Source organism: Mustelus asterias, unplaced genomic scaffold (genome assembly GCF_964213995.1).
Source record: "Mustelus asterias unplaced genomic scaffold, sMusAst1.hap1.1 HAP1_SCAFFOLD_42, whole genome shotgun sequence".
Lineage (NCBI taxonomy): Eukaryota > Metazoa > Chordata > Chondrichthyes > Carcharhiniformes > Triakidae > Mustelus > Mustelus asterias.
The window spans coordinates 1416187-1431535 of record NW_027590119.1 but is presented as its reverse complement, the minus strand read 5'-3'; the positions used below and the strand labels follow the sequence as shown (position 1 = coordinate 1431535).

Below are 15349 nucleotides of genomic sequence, written 5' to 3'. Positions count from 1 at the left end.
CTGCCACTGTGGGATTCGAACCCAGGGTTCACAGTGCATTGCCCTGGATCCCTGTATTACTAATCCAATAACACTATCACTGCACCATTGCCTGCCCATCCGTGGTAAAGGAGTCACAGTAGCCCGAGATCCATGGAATCAGAGCATGCTCTGAATTTAACTTAATGCTCAGTAGCACTCACCCCAAAACCATTTCACTGTTTTCAACATTTTAAATCCGCTGGAGTCTACATCTGCAAAGATCTCAGAGAGATTGGTGTCCGGGAAAAATGTTGCAATCTTCAAATCTTGTCCCTGTAAATGAGGAAAGTTATAGGTGTAATTCAAGGTTAGAAATTCAAGACAGACAAACATTTCTTTTCGTCTGAGTTTGCTGTGTGTAAATCTTTCCCTTCTAACCCCCTGTAAAAGGAGTTTCCAAAATCCATCAGCATCTGTCCAGAACAGAAATTCCAAACATTCACTCCTCCTTTAACCTGGCACAGAATTACTTCAGCTGGGACAAAATTGCAGTGGAGGCAGTTCAGGGAAGATCCAGTTGGTTGATTCCTGAAATGAGGGGTTTTATCTTTCAGGTTGAGCAGCTTGGGCCTGTACTCTTTGGAGTTTAGAAGACTGAGAAGTAATCCTATTGAAATATCTGGGAATTTAAGGGCGGCATGGTGGCTAGCACTGCTGCCTCACAGCGACAGGGTCCCAGGTTCAATTCCGGCCTTGGGTCACTGTCTGTGTGGAGTTTGCACATTTTCTGTGCACTGTCTGTGTGGGTTTCCTCCAGGTGCTCTGGTTTCCTCCCACAGTCCAAAGACTGTGGTTCGGTGGATTGGCTATGCTAAATTGACCCTCGTGTCAAATGCATGGGGTTGTGGGGATGGGGCTTGGGTGGGATTGTGGTCGGCACAGACTCGATGGGCCAAATGGCCTGCTTCTGCACTGTAGGGATTCTGTGATTCATATGATATAAGGTGCTTGACAAGGTAGATGCTGAGAGGATGTTTCCTCAGGTGTGGGAATCAAGTAAAAATAAAGGATCTCAAATTTAAGATGAAGATGAAGAGAGATCTTTTCTCTCAGCGGGTTGTTGATCTTTGGAACTCTGTCTTCACCAGTGAGGATTGGAGGCAGGTCATTGAATATATTCAAAGCTGAGGTTTTGATCCACAGGAGAGTTAAGGGTATGGACGGGCTGGGGGGAGCAAAGTAGACATGATCTTATTGAATGATGCAGCAGGCTCGATGGGCCGAATGACGGGCTCCTGTTTCGAATTCTTATTCCGATGTTCTTGGATAGCTGCGCATGCGCCCTGCTACCTATTGTCCCTCTGAAGATAGAGGTTCTGAACCAGCCCCCGAAACCACGCCCATTGTGACCCGTCACAGACAGCAGCGCATGTGCCCTCCTTCCCCGCTGAAACAAGATGGCGGCCGATAACCGGGGCCTGTTCCCGAGATAAAAGCCTGGGAGCTGTAAACCCGGGACCTGCAGGGTCTGATTCGGGCCGTGCAGCCTACAGCGGGTGTTTGTGAAGCCTCCACTCGCTCCCTCCCTACCCCAACTCCCGGCTCCACTTCTCCCGCAGCCCAACCGACTCACCCGCTGAAAAAAGCGTCTCCCGCATTCAGGACTCTGAGCAGTGACACTGCGCATGCCCCAGATACAGCACTGCGCCTGCGCAATAGGCTCCTGTGGAATGACTATAGAACATAGAACATTACAGCGCAGTACAGGCCCTTCGGCCCTCAATGTTGCACCGACCTGTGAAACGAATCTAAACCCATCCAACCTACACTATTCCAATCTCATCCATATGTTTATCCAATGACCCTTTAAATGCCCTTCATGTTGACGAGTCCACTACTGTTGCAGGCAGGGCATTCCACACCCTTACTACTCACTGAGTAAAGAACCTACCTCTGACATCTGATCTATATCTATCACCCCTCAATTTAAAGCTATGCCCCCTCGTGCTAGCCATCATCATCCGAGGAAAAAGGCTTACACTGTCCAACTTATCTAATCCTCTGATCATCTTGAATGCCTCTATTAAGTCACCTCTTAAACTTCTTCTCTCCAACGAAAAAAGCCTCAAGTCACTCAGCCTTTCCTCATAAGACCTTCCCACCATACCAGGCAACATCCTGGTAAATCTCCTCTGCACCCTTTCCAATGCTTCCACATCCTTCCTATAATGCGGCGACCAGAACTGTACGCAATAGTCCAAGTGCGGCCGCACCAGAGTTTTGTACAGCTGCAACATGACAGCATGGCTCCGAAACTCAATCCCTCTTCTAATAAAAGCTAACACACTGTACGCCTTCTTAGCAACCCTATCAATCTGGGTGCCAACTTTCAGGAATCTATGCACATGGACACCGAGATCTCTCTGTTCATCCACACTACCAAGTATCTTACCATTAGCCCAGTACTCTGTATTCCTGTTACTCCTTCCAAAGTGAATCACCTCACACTTTTCCACATCAAACTCCATTTGCCACCTCTCAGCCCAGCACTGCAGCTTATCTCTGTCCCTCTGTAACCTGCAACATCCTTCCACACTGTCCTCAACTCCACCGACTTTAGTGTCATCCGCAAATTTACTAACCCATCCTTCTACGCCCTCATCCATTTATAAAAATGACAAACAAAAGTGGCCCCAAAACAGATCCTTGCGGTACACCACTAGTAACTGAACTCCAGGATGAACATTTCCCATCAACCACCACCCTCTGTCTTCTTACAGCTAGCCAATTTCTGATCCAAATCTCAAAATCACCCTCAATCCCATGCCTCCGTATTTTCTGCAATAGCCTACCGTGGGGAACTTTATCAAATGCTTTACTTAAATCCATAAACACCACATCAACTGCTTTACCCTCATCCACCTCTTCGGTCACCTTCTCAAAGAACTCAATAAGGTTTGTGAAGCACGACCTTCCCTTCACAAAACCGTGCTGACTATCCCTCATCAAATTATTAATTTCTAGATGATTATAAATCCTATCTCTTATAATCCTTTCCAAAACTTTGCCCACAACAGAAGTAAGGCTCACTGGTCTATAATTACCAGGGTTGTCTCTACTCCCCTTCTTGAACAAGGGGACAACATTTGCTATTCTCCAGTCTTCTGGCACTATTCCTGTAGACAATGACATAAAAATCAAAGCCAAAGGCTCTGCAATCTCCTCCCTAGCTTCCCAGCGAATGCTAGGATAAATCCCATCCGGCCCAGGGGACTTATCTATTTTCACACTTTCCAGAGTTGCTAACACCTCCTCCTTATGAACCTCAATCCCGTCTAGTCCAATAGCCTGTATCTCAGTATTCTCTTCGACAACATTGTCTTTTTCCTGTGTGAATACTGACGAAAAATATTCATTTAGCGCCTCTCCTATCTCTTCAGACTCCACGCACAACTTCCCACTACTGTCCTTGACTGGCCTTAATCTTACCCTAGTCATTCTTTTATTCCTGACATACCTGTAGAAAGCGTTAGGATTTTCCTTGATCCTACCTGCCAAAGACTTCTCCTGTCCCCTCCTGGCTCTTCTTAGCTCTCTCTTCAGCTCCTTCCTGGCGAACTTGTAACTCTCAAGCGCCCTAACTGAGCCTTCACGTCTCATCTTTACATAAGTCTCCTTCTTCCTCTTCACAAGAGATTCAACTTCTTTAGTAAACCACGGTTCCCCCGCTCGACCACTACCTCCTTGCCTGACAGGTACATACTTATCAAGGACACGCAGTAGCTGTTCATTGAACAAGCTCCACATTTCAATTGTGCCCATCCCCTACAGATTTCTTCCCCATCCTGTGCATCCTAAATCTCGCCTAATCGCATCATAATTTCCTTTCCCCCAGCTATAATACTTGCCCTGCGGTGTATACCTATCCCTTTCCATTGCTAAAGTAAACGTAACCGAATTGTGGTCACTATCACCAAAGTGTTCACCTACCTCCAAATCTAACACCTGGCCTGGTTCATTACCCAGTACCAAATCCAATGTGGCCTCGCCTCTTGTTGGTCTATCTACATACTGTGTCAGCAAACCCTCCTGCACACATTGGACAAAAACTGACCCATCTAAAGTACTCGAACTATAGCATTTCCAGTCAATATTTGTAAAGTTAAAGTCCCCCATAACAACTGCCCTGTTACTTTCGCTCCTATCCAGAATCATCTTTGCAATCTTTTCCTCTACATCTCTGGAACTTTTCGGAGACCTATAGAAAACTCCCATCAGGGTGACCTCTCCTTTCCTGTTTCTAACCTCAGCCCATACTACCTCAGTAGACGAGTCCTCATCAAACATCCTTTCTGCCACCGTAATACTGTCCTTGACTAACAATGCCGCACCTCCTCCTCTTTTACCACCTTCCCTGATCTTACTGAAACATCTAAACCCCGGAACCTGCAACAACCATTCCTGTCCCTGCTCTATCCATGTCCCCGAAATGGCCACAACATCGAAGTCCCAGGTACCAGCCCATGCTGCAAGTTCACCCACGTTATTCCGGATGCTCCTGGCATTGAAGTAGACACACTTCAAAGCACCTTCCTGCCTGCCGGTACACTCCTGCGACCTTGAAATCTTATTCATCACCTCACCACTCACATCCTCCTGTACACTGGAGCAGAAATCCAGGTTCCCACCCCCCTGCCGAATTAGTTTAAACCCTCCCGAAGAGCATTAGCAAATTTCCCCCCCAGGATATTAGTACCCCTCTGGTCCAGGTGAAGACCATCCCGTTTGTAGAGGTCCCACCTACCCCAGAATGAGCGCCAATTATCCAGGTATCTAAATCCTTCCCTCCTGCACCATTCCTGTAGCCACGTGTTCAACTGCTCTCTCTCCCTATTCCTCTCCTCACTAGCACGTGGCACGGGTAACAAACCAGAGATAACAACTCTATTTGTTCTCGCTCTAAGCTTCCACCCTAACTCCCTGAATTTCTGCCTTACATCCCCATCTCTTTTCCTACCTATGTCATTGGTGCCTGTGTGGACCACAACTTGGGGCTGGTCCCCTTCCCCCTTAAGGATCTTGAAAACACGATCCGAGACATCAAAGACCCTGGCACCTGGGAGGCAACACACCAGCCGCGAGTCCCTCTCGCTCTCACAGAATCTCCGATCTGTCCCCCTAACTATGCAGTTCCCAATGACTAATGCTCTACTCCTCCCCCCCTTTCCCTTCTGAGCAACAGGGACAGACTCTGTGCCAGAGACCTGTACCCCATGGCTTACCCCTGGTAAGTCGCCCTCCCCAACAGGATCCAAAACGGTATACTTGTTATACAGAGGAACGGCCACAGGGGATCGCTGCACTGTCTGCTTCTTACCCTTTCTAACAGTCACCCAAGTATCCTCATTCCTAGGAGTATGAACCTCCCTGTAGCTTTTATCTATAACTGTCTCTGCCTCCCGAATGATCCTGAGTTCATCCAGTTCCAACTCCAGATCCCTAACACAGTCTTCAAGGAGCTGGAATTGGGTGCACTTCCTGCAGGTGTACTCAGCTGGGACACTAATGGTGTCCCTCACCTCACACATCCCACAGGAGGAACATTGCACTGCCTGCACTGACATCCCTGCTAACTTCCCGAACTAATAAATGAAAGAGAAAAGAAAAAGAAAAAGAAAGCTCACCTGCTCTCACGCAGAGTCTTTTTTTTTAGGTTAGAGGAGGAGGGAGGGTGGGAGACTCTACACGTGTAGAGTCTCGGGTTACCTCCCCGTTCAAATTTAGTGGGCAAAAAAAAAACCGTCCCAGGTCTCCCTACGGCTGACTTCCGGTTTCCTGTTTCTCAGGAAAAAAACAACTCCGAAAAAAGTAAGTAAAAATAAATTCAGCTTATCTTCCAGTTCTGCCCTCCAAAAATCACTCCCCTCTCTGCCCGCTTCACCGGAAGAATAGGGCACGTTCACAACCGCAGGGGCACCTGGGAATTAACAGCGCCATTGTCAATCAAAGACATAATAGAAAATTATCTTGTGCAATTGAGATCAATTAATTTTTAAAAATACATTCCTCTGAATTTGTGCACTGCCATTCTCTATTTCTAAAATTGATTTAAACCAGTGCTCTCCTGTGGGAATACCCAGAGTTTTTAAAACATTTCTCACTGGTTTCCCCCCTCCCCCCCCTCTCTGCTCTCCTGAAGGTGCTCATACTGATTGGGTAAATCCCCCAGAAACTGGTTTATTTCACTTTCTTTCTCCTGAGACTGAATATTCTGTTTTATGCAATGATACATCACAGATGGAAACCATTTGGCTCACGTTTCCATGCTGTAAACCTCTGTGACTCTATCCTGCCCAGCCGGGCTCTCTTTAAGATCGATCCAATTAATTCCACAGCCTTGCTGGCAGAGTCAGAACAATGTATATTTACTGCAGCAATGCAGGAGGTAAATAGAGAATGTTTTTCGTTGTATATTTCTCAGACACACACCCCTGGAAAGATCAATCGGCTGGTGGACCAAGCAAATATTAAGGTTCCACTTAAAATTAAAACAGAAGGTACAGAGAAAAAACAGCAGTTACCAGGGCCGAGTTGATGGTCAAAATGATGGTGCTGAGCTGCCTTTAGAAAATAACCAGCAATCCAACAAGTCACTCACAATATTGAATCAAACAAAATTGATCAAAGATTCAGATAAAGTATTCTGTTTTCCAACATGATGCTGTGATATTTTGTGATGGTTTCAATGTTCTCAAAATTACTTGGTGTAGTCCTGGTTTATTTAATACTCACTCCCACCCATCGCTGTCCATGAAGCACATTACCCCCACTCTGATTCTCCATCCCATCAGAGACAACTCAGTCACTGACTGGAAATTAGGGCTTTTAATGAGAGCTCTGATAACCGAGAATGCACCGTAGGCAGAATCAACCCGAGCTAACAAACCCCAGACAGTGAACATTATCTCCCAGACCCGAATATAAAACAGTGAACATTATCCCCCCCAGACCCGAATATAAAACAGTGAACATTATCCCCCCCAGACCCGAATATAAAACAGTGAACATTATCTCCCAGACCCGAATATAAAACAGTGAACATTATCCCCCCAGACCCGAATATAAAACAGTGAACATTATCCCCCCCAGACCCAAATATAAAACAGTGAACATTATCCCCCCCAGACCCGAATATAAAACAGTGAACATTATCCCCCCCAGACCCGAATATAAAACAGTGAACATTATCCCCCAGACCCGAATATAAAACAGTGAACATTAACTCCCCCAGACCCGAATATAAAACAGTGAACATTATCCCCCAGACCGAATATAAAACAGTGAACATTATCCCCCCCAGACCCAAATAAAGAACAGTGAACATTATCCCCCAGACCCGAATATAAAACAGTGAACATTATCCCCCCCAGACCCGAATATAAAACAGTGAACATTATCCCCCAGACCCGAATATAAAACAGTGAACATTATCCCCCAGACCTGAATATAAAACAGTGAACATTATCCCCCCCAGACCCCAATATAAAACAGTGAACATTATCTCCCAGACCCGAAAATAAAACAGTGAACATTATCCTCCCCAGACCCGAATATAAAACAGTGAACATTATCCCCCCCAGACCCGAATATAAAACAGTGAACATTATCCCCCAGACCCGAATATAAAACAGTGAACATTATCCTCCCCAGACCCGAATATAAAACAGTGAACATTATCTCCCAGACCCAAATATAAAACAGTGAACATTATCCCCCAGACCCGAATATAAAACAGTGAACATTATCCCCCAGACCCGAATATAAAACAGTGAACATTATCCCCCCCAGACCCGAATATAAAACAGTGAACATTATCCCCCAGATCCGAATATAAAACAGTGAACATTATCCCCCAGACCCGAATATAAAACAGTGAACATTATCACCCCCAGACCCGAATATAAAACAGTGAACATTATCCCCCCCAGACCCGAATATAAAACAGTGAACATTATCCCCCCCAGACCCGAATATAAAACAGTGAACATTATCCCCCAGACCCAAATATAAAACAGTGAACATTATCACCCCCAGACCCGAATATGAAACAGTGAACATTATCCCCCCCAGACCCGAATATAAAACAGTGAACATTATCCCCCAGACCCGAATATAAAACAGTGAACATTATCCCCCAGACCCGAATATAAAACAGTGAACATTATCCCCCCCAGACCCGAATATAAAACAGTGAACATTATCCCCCCCAGACCCGAATATAAAACAGTGAACATTATCCCCCCCAGACCCGAATATGAAACAGTGAACATTATCACCCCCAGACCCAAATATGAAACAGTGAACATTATCACCCCCAGACCCGAATATAAAAGTGAACATTATCCCCCAGACCCAAATATAAAACAGTGAACATTCTCCCCCAGACCCGAATATAAAACAGTGAACATTATCCCCCCCAGACTCAAATATAAAACAGTGAACATTATCACCCCCAGACCCGAATATGAAACAGTGAACATTATCCCCCAGACCCGAATATAAAACAGTGAACATTATCCCCCCCAGACCCAAATTTAAACCAATGAACATTATCTCCCAGACCCGAATATAAAACAGTGAACATTATCCCCCAGACCCGAATATAAAACAGTGAACATTATCCCCCAGACCCGAATAGAAAACAGTGAACATTATCCCCCCCAGACCCGAATATAAAACAGTGAACATTATCCCCCAGACCCGAATATAAAACAGTGAACATTATCCCCCCCAGACCCGAATATAAAACAGTGAACATTATCCCCCCCAGATTTGAATATAAAATGGTGAACATTACAGTGCCGGCTCGCCCAGTAAATGGCTGACAGAATAAAACAGCATATTCCTTGATTTGTTCATAATGGGTCGTGATTTCCTTTTCAGCAGCCCACACTCTCAAAACCAAAAATACAATGTTTACTGTGATTACAGATTGGGCAGCACTTGCTGAACAATCCTGAGTGTGCTAATAGCTACACTCAATCAATTGAAGATAATCAGTCGAGTTCATAATACGGCTCAGTTATATTTGCGAGAAGTGACTGACATACATACATACGCAGCGATCCTTTCCCTGCAAACAAAAGCCTTGCACCTTTTTTGAATTTCCCAGAAGCTTGAGAAACCTACAGTCTCCTATTGGTTTCTCCATGGCAAAGCTTCAAGTCAATGAGAGTCCACCAATTAGCACCCTTTTCTCCTGTAGTATAAATTGCAATCATTTAAAATTTGGCATTCTTCCATTTGTCCTGATGAGTGCATGCTGAAAAGATTCAGCAACATGTCTCTCTTGTCAGCAATATTCAAGTTCAGTACCAACAAGTATCTGTGCATTGTTTTATGTTCCTTGATAATTAAATGTGATCGTGGAAGTTTCACTGTGAAGAATGTGTAAGTCAGTAAGAATTGTCAGCATTTTCTCATTGGAAATCTTAATCAGTGGAATCTTTCAGACACTGAATTGTAGTTTGTACCAAATGTCAATTTCAGATTGAAGGAAAATGTATTATAAACAAGTTCCTGAATAAAACAAAAAAAAAAATCACAGATAGTACGTTTAAAAGGGGACACAACAGCCCTGAAAATCAGTGACATCTCAGAATATTAAAGAACATAAGAACATAAGAAATAGGAGCAGGAGTAGGCCATCTAGCCCCTCGAGCCTGCCCCGCCATTCAATAAGATCATGGCTGATCTGACGTGGATCAGTACCACTTACCCGCCTGATCCCCATAACCCTTAATTCCCTTACCGATCAGGAATCCATCCATCCGCGCTTTAAACATATTCAGCGAGGTAGCCTCCACCACCTCAGCGGGCAGAGAATTCCAGAGATTCACCACCCTCTGGGAGAAGAAGTTCCTCCTCAACTCTGTCTTAAACCGACCCCCCTTTATTTTGAGGCTGTGTCCTCTAGTTTTAACTTCCTTACTAAGTGGAAAGAATCTCTCCGCCTCCACCCTATCCAGCCCCCGCATTATCTTATAAGTCTCCATAAGATCCCCCCTCATCCTTCTAAACTCCAACGAGTACAAACCCAATCTCCTCAGCCTCTCCTCATAATCCAAACCCCTCATCTCCGGTATCAACCTGGTGAACCTTCTCTGCACTCCCTCCAATGCCAATATATCCTTCCTCATATAAGGGGACCAATACTGCACACAGTATTCCAGCTGCGGCCTCACCAATGCCCTGTACAGGTGCATCAAGACATTCCTGCTTTTATATTCTATCCCCTTCGCAATATAGGCCAACATCCCATTTGCCTTCTTGATCACCTGTTGTACCTGCAGACTAGGCTTTTGCGTCTCATGCACAAGGACCCCCAGGTCCCTTTGCACGGTAGCATGTTTTAATTTGTTTCCATTGAGATAGTAATCCCATTTGTTATTATTTCCTCCAAAGTGTATAACCTCGCATTTCTCAACGTTATACTCCATTTGCCATATCCTCGCCCACTCACTCAGCCTGTCCAAATCTCTCTGCAGATCTTCTCCGTCCTCCACACGATTCACTTTTCCACTTATCTTTGTGTCGTCTGCAAACTTCGTTACCCTACACTCCGTCCCCTCCTCCAGATCATCTATATAAATGGTAAATAGTTGCAGCCCGAGTACCGATCCCTGCGGCACGCCACTAGTTACCTTCCTCCAACCGGAAAAACACCCATTTATTCCGACTCTTTGCTTCCTGTCGGATAGCCAGTCCCCAATCCACTTTAACACGCTACCCCCAACTCCGTGTGCCCTAATCTTCTTCAGTAGCCTTTTATGGGGCACCTTATCAAACGCCTTTTGGAAATCCAAAAACACCGCATCCACCGGTTCTCCTCCATCAACCGCCCTAGTCACATCTTCATAAAAATCCAACATGTTCGTCAAGCACGACTTTCCCCTCATGAATCCATGCTGCGTCTGATTGATCGAACCATTTCTATCCAGATGCCCTGCTATCTCCTCTTTAATAATGGATTCCAGCATTTTCCCTACTACAGACGTTAAGCTGACCGGCCTATAGTTACCCGCCTTTTGTCTCCTTCCTTTTTTAAACAGCGGCGTAACATTAGCCGTTTTCCAATCAACCGGCACTACCCCAGAATGCAACGAGTTTTGATAAATAATCACTAACGCATCCACTATTACCTCTGACATTTCTTTCAATACCCTGGGATGCATTCCATCCGGACCCGGGGACTTATCCACCTTCAGTCCCATTAGTCTACCCAGCACTGCCTCTCTGGTAACATTAATTGTATTAAGTATTTCTCCTGCTGCCAACCCTCTATCATTAATATTTGGCAAACTATTTGTGTCCTCCACCGTGAAGACCGACACAAAAAACTTATTTAAAGACTCAGCCATATCCTCATTTCCCACTATTAACTCCCCCCTCTCGTCCTCCAAGGGTCCAACATTCACTCTAGCCACTCTATTCCTTTTTATATATTTATAAAAACTTTTACTATCATTTTTTATATTAATTGCTAGCCTAGCTTCATAGTCTATCCTTCCTTTCTTTATCGCTTTCTTAGTCTCTCTTTGTTGTTTCTTAAATTTTTCCCAATCACTTGTTTCTCCACTATTTTTGGCCACTCTGTACGCAGCTGTTTTTATTTTAATACTCTCCTTTATTTCCTTCGTTATCCACGGCTGGTTCTCCCTTTTCTTGCAATCCTTGTTTTTTGCTGGAATATATTTTTGCTGAGAACTGAAAAGGATCTCCTTAAAAATCCTCCACTGTTCCTCAGCTATCCTACCTGCCAGCCTGCTCTCCCAGTCTACCTTAGCCAATTCATCCCTCATCCTATCATATTTCCCTCTGTTCAAACAGAGGACACTGGTTTGGGACCAAACTTTCTCCTCTTCCATCTGAATCAGAAATTCGACCATATTGTGGTCACTAGACCCAAGAGGGTCCTTCACAATAAGATCCTTAATTCTACCTACCTCGTTACACAATACCAGATCCAAAATAGCTCGTTCCCTCGTCGGTTCCGTAACATGCTGTTCAAGGAAACTATTCCGACAGCATTCTAAGAACTCTTCCTCCATTCCACCCTTACCGACTTGAGTCTGCCAGTCAATGTGCATGTTGAAGTCCCCCATGATTATTGCCGTTCCGTTTTTACACGCATCCCTTATCTGCTTGTTTATAGCCCTCCCTACCTCAACATTATTATTTGGGGGCCTATATACCACACCTACTAGTGTCTTTCTCCCTCTACTATTCCTCATCTCTACCCATAATGATTCCACGTTTTGTTCCTCAGAGCCTATGTCATCCCTCAGTACTACCCTGATATTATCTCTTATTAATAGCGCGACCCCACCACCTTTTCCTTCCTGTCTATTCTTCCTAAACGCCTGATACCCCTGGATATTCATCTCCCAGTCCTGGTCACCTTTCAGCCACGTTTCTGTAATGGCCACTAGATCGTACCCACTCGTGCTGATTTGCACCATCAACTCATTTACCTTGTTCCGAATGCTTCGTGCATTCAGGCAAAGTGTCCTTATTCCAGCTTTTATCTGGACCCGCTTTGATGAGTCACGAACACCCTCTCCCTCTACTCCCTTATCTAAATTACCGCCTTCATTCACTTGCACCCTCTCCTCTACCATTAATTTTGTAATTCCCCTTACCCCTGCATCCTCCACCCCATCAATTAGTTCCTTGATCCTAGTCAACTCTTCTAGCTCCCCTCCCCCCAACCTATCTAGTTTAAATTCTCCCCAGTAACCTTAGCCAACCTACCGGCCAGGATATTGGTCCCCGTGTGATTCAAGTTCCACCCGTTTTTTGTATACAGATCACCCCTGCCCCTAAAGAGGTCCCAATGGTCCAGGAACCTGAATCCCTGCCCCCTGCACCAGTCCCTCAGCCACACATTCATCTTCCACCTCACTCCATTCCTGCCCTCACCTTCCCGTGGCACAGGTAGTAATCCTGAGATTACTACCTTTGCTTTCCTCTTTCTCAGCTGTCTCCCTAATTCCCTGTACTCCCTTTTCATGACCCCTTCTCCCTTCCTACCCACATCAGCGGTACCAATATGTACCGCTACCTCAGGCTCCTCTCCCTCCCACCTCAGGATTTCCGGGACGCGACTAGCGACATCCTGGATCCCGGCCCCAGGGAGGCAGACCACCATGCGAGAATCCCGCCTACCTCCGCAGAAACGCCTGTCTGTCCCCTTCACCATCGAGTCCCCGATTAATACCGCCTTCCTCCTCTTTTCCTTAGCCCTCTGAGTTACAGGGCTGGACTCCACTGCGGAGACACGGCCACTGCTGCTTCCCCCAGGCGGGCTGTCCCCCCCAGCAGTACTCAAGCAGGAGTACTTGTTGTGCAGAGGCAAATCCACTGGGGTGCTCTCAACCACCCTAGCCTTACCCTTCCTGGCCATCACCCACTTGGCCTCCTCCCGTTGCCCTGGTGTGTCCACCTGATGATAGCTCTTGTCTATCACCTCCTCATTCTCCCTCATCAGCCTAAGATCCTCGAGCTGCAGTTCCAGCTCCCTAACACAGTCCCTCAGGAACCGCAGCTCGACACACCCCTCACAGATGTGGATGTCCGGGAGGCCAGATGCCTCCAGGACCTCCCACATCCTACACTGGGAACAACACACTGGTTTCACACTCATACTGGACACTTTATGTCAAGTAAGACAGTGAAAAGTTAATAAGAGTGTAAGGAAACAAAAACTCACCCCTGCTCGTCCAAGCCCTGTGAGCCAAAGCCCTGACAGCTCACTCAACTTCCCACTCACTCTGCTGCCCGCTACGATGCTGCCCGCTGTATACTTTGGTGCGCTTTTAAACCCTCCAAAAACTTCCCCAGGCCTCTCCTGGCCCGACTTCCGGTTTTGAAAAAAACCTCCGATTTTAAACCCAAAATTAACTGAAAAAATAAATAATTAATTAAAGTCAGAAAACCCACTCTCTTACCCTCAGCCTGCTCCTGGGAACAAATCCCTGATATTAACAACTGATATTAAACCCAAACAACTGAGATTAAACCCAAACAACTGAGATTAAACCCAAACAACTGATATTAAACCCAGAACAACTGAGATTAAACCCAGAACAACTGATATTAAACCCAAACAACTGAGATTAAACCCAAAACAACTGAGATTAAACCTAAACAACTGATATTAAACCCAAACAACTGAGATTAAACCCAGAACAACTGATATTAAACCCAAACAACTGATATTAAACCCAAACAACTGAGATTAAATCCAAACAACTGATATTAAACCCAAACAACTGATATTAAACCCAAACAACTGATATTAAACCCAAACAACTGAGATTAAACCCAAACAACTGAGATTAAACCCAAACAACTGAGATTAAACCCAAACAACTGAGATTAAACCCAAACAACTGATATTAAATCCAAACAACTGAGATTAAACCCAAACAACTGAGATTAAACCCAAACAACTGAGATTAAACCCAAACAACTGAGATTAAACCCAAACAACTGAGATTAAACCCAAACAACTGAGATTAAACCCAAACAACTGAGATTAAATCCAAACAACTGAGATTAAATCCAAACAACTGAGATTAAATCCAAACAACTGATATTAAACCCAAACCACTGAGATTAAACCCAAATAACGGAGAGTAAATCCAAACAACTGAGATTAAACCCACAACAACTGAGATTAAATCCAAACAACTGATATTAAACCCAAACCACTGAGATTAAACCCAAATAACGGAGAGTAAACCCAAACAACTGAGATTAAATCCAAACAACTGAGATTAAACCCACAACAACTGGGTTTAAACCCAAACAACTGAGATTAAATCCAAACAACTGAGATTAAATCCAAACAACTGAGATTAAACCCACAACATTGTTCATTCTTGTTTGAATATATCTATTCTGTGGATTGTGAAATATTAAACTAAATATTAAAGCAGAATTCCAGTTGTAGGGATTGTTAATGTCAGCAGAAACAAACCAATATTGTCAGAATATCAATCCTGAATGTGATTAACAGCAGCAGTAACTGCAAAATCTAACTCCTGCTGACAATTGTGAACTTGCAGAGGTGTCAGCAAGTGGGATGACCGAGTGTATCCCTTCCCACACACAGAGCAGGCGAATGGCCTCTCCCCAGTGTGGGTGAGCTCATGTAAATGCAGGCTGCCAGACTGAGTGAATCCCTTCCCACACATGGAGCAAGTGAATGGTCTCTCCCCAGTGTGAGTGCGTTGATTTGCAGTGAGGATTGATAACTGCCTGAAACTCTTTCCACAGTATGTGCAAATAAATGGCTTCTCCTCAGTGTGAATTCACTGATGTG

At 44.9% G+C, this 15349-nt stretch overlaps 2 protein-coding genes across 2 annotated transcripts in view; one reads left to right on the top strand and one right to left on the bottom strand.

The window, feature by feature from the left end:
• LOC144482778 (uncharacterized) overlaps positions 1 to 15349 on the top strand; it is a 298466-nt gene that overhangs the window by 57942 nt on the left and 225175 nt on the right. The gene's annotated exons all lie outside the window — the stretch shown is intronic.
• The window catches only part of LOC144482715 (uncharacterized), a 52988-nt gene that overhangs the window by 35072 nt on the left and 2567 nt on the right, over positions 1 to 15349 (bottom strand). Inside the window, exons 2-3 of the mRNA XM_078201556.1 lie at positions 5646 to 5938; positions 183 to 294 (exon numbers count right to left, since the gene is read on the bottom strand). The gene's annotated coding sequence lies outside the window, so the exon portion shown is untranslated. The remainder of the gene's footprint in view (positions 1 to 182; positions 295 to 5645; positions 5939 to 15349) is intronic.